The sequence below is a fragment of the Pygocentrus nattereri genome, chromosome 14 (assembly GCF_015220715.1).
Source record: "Pygocentrus nattereri isolate fPygNat1 chromosome 14, fPygNat1.pri, whole genome shotgun sequence".
In the NCBI taxonomy this organism is placed as follows: Eukaryota; Metazoa; Chordata; class Actinopteri; order Characiformes; family Serrasalmidae; genus Pygocentrus; species Pygocentrus nattereri.
This window is the reverse complement of record NC_051224.1, coordinates 3,930,001-3,937,853: the sequence shown is the minus strand read 5'-3', so window position 1 is coordinate 3,937,853 and position 7,853 is coordinate 3,930,001. Positions and strand designations below refer to the sequence as shown.

General features: G+C 40.5%; 1 non-coding gene across 1 annotated transcript; it reads right to left on the bottom strand.

Annotated features, from left to right (window-relative positions):
- Positions 1–6,444: 6,444 nt before the first annotated feature.
- On the bottom strand, positions 6,445–6,608 carry LOC119265177. The gene has a single exon (XR_005131461.1). It is a non-coding gene; the product is annotated as a U1 spliceosomal RNA (small nuclear RNA).
- Positions 6,609–7,853: the final 1,245 nt, after the last annotated feature.

Here is a 7,853-nt window from a genome sequence, read left to right as displayed (position 1 = left end):
TAAAGCAGATAGCAGGGGTGGAGGGGAGAGACTAGGGGACTGGCTGTGCACGCAAGATACCCTTCAGAAAAAAGAATTCTGAGCAGTAGGAAGATTTTTCTAACAGTACCGATTTCAGAAATTGGTAGGCAGTTATATGAAATGCCTACATAGTTATTTCTGCCAACAGTGGAGTACCAATTACTTCTAAAAGAAAAAAGGATCTCAGTTATTTATTAAATAAATCATTTCAATATCAGATTTCCACTTTTTGTTCTTTTATAAAACATTTATCTGGACATACTGTATAATCAAAGATCAAATACTGATATGTCTACATATGTCCAAAATTGTGGTCTCACAATTGGCCTGTCCCAGTCTTGTCCATGTGCTTTTGTTTTGGTTTTGGTCTGGACCATGTGCTTTTGTTTTGCTTCCCGGTCCTGCCCCCTTGTTTCCAGACCCTGCCCTTGACTGTTTTCACCGGTTACCCTCTTGTTAACCACCTGTGTCTTGTTACCTGTCCCTGTATTTAAGCCCTGTGGTTTTCCTAGTCTCTCGCTGGTCTTTGTTTGAAGTGTATGGTATTGTATTGTTTGAATTGTTTGATATTGTTTGCTGTTTGTTTCTTCTGGTCTCCGTTGTGTTTATCCTGTGTTCCTCGTTATGTCTGTCCCTCCTTGTCTCCGTGTTGGCTCCCTGACCCTGGACCGTTTTGACCCTGATTCTGGATTTGCCCTTAATAAATCTCGCTTCTCTCAGCATCTGCGTCCGCCTCGTCATCGCTCCCACACGTTACACATGGGATATACTTATTTCCTCACATGACTGTAAGTGGCATACAGAATGATGTCATTCAAAGTGCTATGCTTTTTTTTAAAACATCCGTTTACATCAAATAGTAAGCACCACATATATCTGCCATAAATATATGTGCTGTACATTTTGGTCACTAACATTTCCTCACTAACCAACCACACACCTACATTACTACTGTGTGTGTGTGTGTGTGTGTGTGTATGGGAAGTTAAATGCGAGCTAGTTTATCTCTAGATAAGCCTCTTTCTTTGTTATCAGGATATGACCGTATCAGTCACATTGTGATCAGCACTTGAAAACAGTTCTGTCTTGGTCTCACTGCTCCAGGTCTCAGGCTTGACTTGGAAGTCTTGGTCTTGATTCAGACTCACACTTAAGTTTCTTAACCACAACTCTGTCTGTCTGAACTCTATAGGAAAAACCTGCTAGCCTTGTGACTCAAACTATAACTTGTCTGATGTATATAGAGACTGAAAACCTCAAACAGTTGGGTTCACAGTTAGACTAATGTGTTTAAATTCATCAAATAAAATGATAATTTTTTTTACCAACTGAAAAGTGTTTGCCATTTTAGTCAGAGTGAAATAGACAAACATAGACTAGGCCATTAACGCTGCTTCTTAAGTATTAGGATTTAGCTCTGTGCCAAGAAAAGCTTTAAATAACTATGTCAGCTCTTATCCCACAAACATACCAAGGCCATGGCGATCAGTACCATCAATCACTAGTAAACTTGTGAAGGATCGATTAGACATTTTCCTGTTATAATGTTAAAAATAATGTTACAACAGACAATATGCTAATAATGTTACAACAGACAATATGCTAAATCCCTGAATGGTTACACTTTCTCTAGAGGAGCTTCTGTCTTTGATGATTAAGAGAACGTGTTCACTATAATGTACTGCTCGGAAAGTGTGCAAGGCCCCATGGATCCACCAGCCTCGCCAACGTCCTTCTACACTCCCAAACCATGCTTAAGCACAGCTGGAGCAGAGAGTAGCACACCACAGCTGGATTTTCCAGCAGTGTCCCCTCAATTACTGACTACTGTGTATTGTGGTCACTTTCTGTGGGCATTTGGCCTTCATCAAGGTCATATCTAAGAGGCTTTGCCTTCAAACTGATAAATTCATGAGTAAAGGAGACCGTGAGGCTGCCTGCTGTAGGGGAGCTTTGCCACAGAGTTAAAGATAGAATGGAAAATTCATAAAGGCTAATGATGCTGGATATTGCCCATGGAGGATTTATGATGTGTTTTATGAGCGTTTGTGCACATACCTTGCCTCTTCAAGCTTATTGGGCAGGCAGACCAGACAGACTGTATGAGCACAAGGGGGTAAACGGATGCATGAATATCACCATATGAGTCCGATTAATCATTATGGCAGCTTTGAAAACAGGGATGATATTTACACAATTTACTGTATTACTCTGCAATATTTACACTACTGCAATGTTTACACACACTACACTTCACCACTGCTGTGTCTGCACAGTTCACGCAGTACTGGTTTACAGTCATATGAGATAAGCTACAATTTTCTTTTCTTAAAAGCTGTTAACATATTTTCCTAATTTGATGCTTTGACCCATCTGTAGTGGCCAGTGTGAAGCCTAGCTGCTCATGTGCTGCAAGACTACACAGAAGACATGGCTAGAGTCATGATCACAACATGGCACTGAAATGGTTAAAACTGCTGTATTGCCGGTAACTGATACTGCAGTTTAATATTTTTTGGGGTTACGCAGCATTAAATATCTACTGCAATATCTAGTCTGTCACTATTTTCTTCATTTACTGTAAGCTATGTTTAATACACAACATAGTCAGCACTAATGCGTCTGTGGAAGCCAACGGAAACTTGGCTCAAGAATTCGACTGAAGCCAGACTTCCATATAATGCTATTTTAGAGGAGACAAGATCAACGCTAACTGGACGGCAGGCTTTCACAAAGCCATTTGGAGCCCTGCCTGGACACTTACTGGGAGGTCTGTGAGGCTACAATGAGTAAAAAAAATTTATTTGAAGTCAAACTTGTGCAAATAAGACTAATTTCCCTGGTTAGGGTTAAAGGATTAAAGGATTATCTCAATTTAAAGGATTATCTCAATTTAAATTCACTATACAATATGATATGATTAATCAGGATAAACTATTATGATTTGGAATAAAATTTTGTTACCTTAACATACATTAAATTTAAGAATTTTCTTCTCTAAAAGTTACTAATGAGATACATTATACATTATGGCCACCCCAGTAGTGCAAAGTTAGGCAGTCAGACATCATTAAAGCAATCAGGACAGAAAAGCTGTCCTAACAGTCATCAGCACAGCTACCAATCAGCTATAAGAGTCTGACCACGCTGCACTCAATAATCAGCACATCTCACTGTGATAAACTACTCTGCTGAGAATGCGGGTCAAATCCTTAATGCTGGTCTTGGCCAGTTTGCTGAATGTCCACAAAATTAACATAAACACTCACTGGTCACTTTAATAGGTACACCTGTTAAGTTGCTTGTTAACACAAATAGCTAATCAGCCAATCACACGGCCGCAACTCACTGCATTTAGGCATGTAGAGGTGGTCAAGACAACATGCTGAAGTGCAGACAGAGCATCAGAACGGGGAAGAAAGGGGATTTAAGGGACTTTGAACGTGGCGTGGTTGTTGGTGCCAGACGGGCTGGTCTGAGTATTTCAGAAACTGCTGATCTGCTGGGATTTTCATGCTCAACCATCTCTAGGGTTCACAGAGAACGGTCCGAAAAAGAGGAAACATCCAGTGAGCGGTCAGTTGTGTGGACGAAAATGCCTTGTTGATGTGAGAGGTCAGAGGAGAACGGGCAGACTGGTCCCAGATGATAGAAAGACAACAGGAGCTCAAATAACCAACCAAAATCTCTGAGGAACGTTTCCAACACCTTGTTGAAAGTCTGCCACGAAGAATTAAGACAGTTCTGAAGGAAAAAGGGGGTCCAACCTTTTACTAGCAAGGTAACCTCTGTGTACCTAATAAAGTAAGTGTATACTCAGTGTATGTAATGTTGTCTGTGAAAAGAAAAATGTAATGTCTTTTACTGAATAAAGGAAATGCTGTAGGAAATAATATGATTCTTCTGTTCTTTAGTGTAGGCACTAGTCAATTCACTTCTACTGTAACACAGCACGCTCTAGCTGGGTCTTATAATATACATACCTGTATACGTGTAATCATGTGGCTGCATTAGGTGTACCTAATAAAGTGGCGGTGTGTGTATATCAATATGTTAATATGTGCTAGTCAAATTAGCCAATCACATTGAGATATGCTAATTTCATGGTGTCATCAGACTCTTAATATTTTTGGTAACTACCCTGATGGCAGAATAAACACAATTATTGATTTATTGATGACTCATGATAGTTGAATATCTCACCTTCCATAATTGGGGTGGCCAGAAAGGAGGCCCTACTTTATATTGGGTAGCACTGGCTACCCATTGGCTATGCCACTGGTAAGCTTACCATCCTGCCAAAGACTGTTTGCTTTTAATGCTACCGTATGCTTTACTGTCTGGCAAGCTTCATCATTAGACTGATGAGTAGCCGGCAGTGAGGGCAGCCTAACTTAACCTAAAATATGACTTGAAACATTAGAGTTAAGGCTAGAGTAAAGTGATGCATTAGTTTACTTGACTCAAATGTTTACATTTCAGGCTACTTTCAGCAGTAATGGTGTTGAACAAATTCAACATATTTTAATATATACAAGGAATAATGTAATTAACCACTGTTTTATTTCTTCTTTGCCACCATAATTCAAAAACACAACAAATGTTCTGACCACAGCCCTTCATATCATTGCTGTCCTATGAATAACATGTATCTCCAAAATAATAACTTTACAGGAGAGGGCAAAAGCGTTCTTTACTTTCAATGCAAGTTAAAGGAAAAGTTGTTATTCTAAGCAATTCTGGAGCTTTTCTATTGGTCCAATCATCATAAAGTTTTCACACAATGTAAAGGACAGCTGCTGAGCTCAAACAATACAGAAAAGGAAAATTCACAACAACCAAACAAATGTCACTAGTACTCCGAGACTGGACATGTCTGGACTGGACATGGACAAGGCTACCGAAAGGCCATTTTATAGCTAAATCAATTAAGCCAAAGGGTGGTCTCTGACTTTTGCACTGTATTACAAGCTTTCTTATGTAGCAATAAGAAACATATCTTGGATGTTTGACCTACATCTTTGAATAATATCCTTACTGAACCAACTGAACCGTAACTAACCCAACTCTATAACCATCCCTGCATTATCACCTCTTATTCCTGCTACTTATAGAAAAGCAAAGCAAAATAAAGTCGTATCAGCGTGGAATGAGGAGAGAGAGAGAGAGAGAGAGAGAGAAAGATGAAGAGAGGTTCAGACTCCCCAGTTGATGATATATGGTATTAATTTAAGGCAGCTGCATAGCAGTGAGGAAAATAATGAAATTATAACCTTTAATAAAACATATGGGAGGAGGAAGGAAATTTATTCATCTGCAGAAATCTTAAGGGAAAGCACAGGGGAGAGGAAGGCAGGGGAGAGAAAGTGGCCGTAGAGTGAATGATGAAGCCTGGGGCTTAATTAGCTGTACTCGGAGATATTCCTCATAACGCAGTGCACAGGGCCTGGCATTTGAATCTGTCCCATCAGAGAGCGGCGTGGTAACCTCTGGGCAAATGCATCCATCCTACGCTGGGAAAAAGAGGGACAGCTGTGGCCCTGGAGCCCAGGAGGAGAGCTTTAATTGGGTTTGTCTGCTCTAATGGAGCGATGAAGCAGCATCAGGGCCAATGGGAAGGTCCACTAATGGCTGGGAAATACCCTTGGCGGTGGCTCTACCAACACCCACTGAAAGATAGTGTAGCCAGAGATAGAGAACTCGGAAAAGGCAAAGCTGGAGAGCACAAGTGTGGGAAAAAAAATCACAAAATGTTCTGCAGTCAGCACTTACTGCTCCCCTATGGAGGAAAGTTCCAGCCAGAACCAATAAGAAGGTAATTGGGTACATATTAGTAGATGGCACAGTGAAGTTCCTAAAGTGAAGTGAAGTTCTCGCATTGCCAACTCTTAAAGAGAGAAGAGACATACTGTGTAGACGGTTTGCATTTAGTCTCCTGAGCTCCTCTGTTACCACCTTCAAGGGCCCTGATATCAGGCTGGAAAACCAGAGACAGTAACAAACTACAGACTCCAAAAATGAGAACTGATCGATTTTGAAAGTCACCCATTCCTAGAATGGTTTGCATCTTTATTTATCTGATTATTTTCTTTCTTTTACAAATGTGTCAGTGAGCATTGTAAATTAACTTAAGTGATACTTTTTTTGATCCCACAAACGGGGAAATTCCACCTCCGCATTTAACCCATCCGTGAAGTGAAACACCACATACACACTAGTGAACACACGCACTAGGGGGCAGTGAGCACACTTGCCCGTAGCAGTGGGCAGCCCTATCCACGGCGTCCGGGGAGCAGTTGGGGGTTAGGTGTCTTGCTCAAGGACACCTCAGTCATGGACTGTCAGCCCTGGGGATTGAACCGGCAACCTTCCGGTCACAGGGCCAGATCCCTAACCTCCAGCCCACGACTGCCCCACTTTCATCAGGGGAGAGCGTGAACGCAGTCCCCCACTACCAGAAATTATGCAGTCGAGATTCCCGCATTTGGGGAATTCGCAGGGGTCAGCACCACCCAAGTGCAATGGCAGAGCCTCACCCTGGGTGAACCACCTTCGTGATCATGGTATCGCCCCTGCCAGGTAAGTATGATATACTCGTGTAATTCAGTTTTGCTTTCTGTAAAACTGCAAAATGAGTGTGAAATAAATTATTTTTTTAAAATAAGTTATTTTAATGTACGCATGCTGGCGCACTGCAGTTGTTAAGAGCAGGAGGAAACTTCTCCAAACTCAGAAAAGACTGTACACAAGGATGAACAGCAAATGTGGTTAGACATTATTACTCTGCACTGTAAAGGAAAGGAAAAACGGAACAAGTCCAGCAGCAAGAGTGCCAGACAAATACAGCTAATTAACAGTAAAGGTATGCTTTCCCAATGACGGTAAAATCTGTAAAATTACAGTCATTTAATTTGACCACTTTACCATAATGATAAAAATGTACATTCTATTTCTGTAACGTAACAACAGCAGTATTAAAATACAGTATCTGTATGGTTTATTTACATGCATCGAACCTGTTGTTTGTTCTTCAAAACAACGTGTACTGACCATTAAACTTTACAGTACTTTGGACAATTTTTACTACTCTACTTTGGAGAAATTAGAGCTTGAAACTGGTTGGAGTGAAAATGAAAACCAGAAACTGACGTTACTTCATTTGCAATAGCAACAACCATCCTTAAGAGCTTTAGAACAGAAAAGTATTTTTTACATGTAACTTGACAAGAACTTGAACTAGATGTTACCTTTTATATATCCATGACATATTATTACAGGAGATAAACCGAGTCAAGTTTTTGACTGATATGTGAGGGTCACACTTAGGAAAACTAAACACTTTATATTGTTGTCCAAAATAAAACAAGCATCTCCCAAATGGTAACTTTTTGCAGAAGAGCAGGCAAAAATATTTTTTTAATGTTAAGTTAATGTAAACAGATGTTATTTGAAGCAGTTTTGGAGCCTGCCTACTGGTCCAATCATGACTGTTTTCCACAATGTAAAGGACAAATACCTTTTCTCTTTTGAACAGCGACGATATGAACACTGGAACCGCATATGAAGTTGTGTGAGAGGCTATTCAGTAGGTGAAGGGGCATGGCGTTAAAATACAAAGGCAAACCACTTCTTTTTTGGCGGAGGTCGCCAATGACCAGAGAAAGCTTAATAAAGCAGAGTGACATATTTACAACTGATCCTTAAATTCGGTCTACAAATCTTTGGCTGGTGACACTGAACAGTACCAGTTTAAACAGAAACGTTAGTTTCATACAGAGCTACCTTTGTGGACTCTTTCACGCCACATATATGGCACGGAGAATGTCAGAATA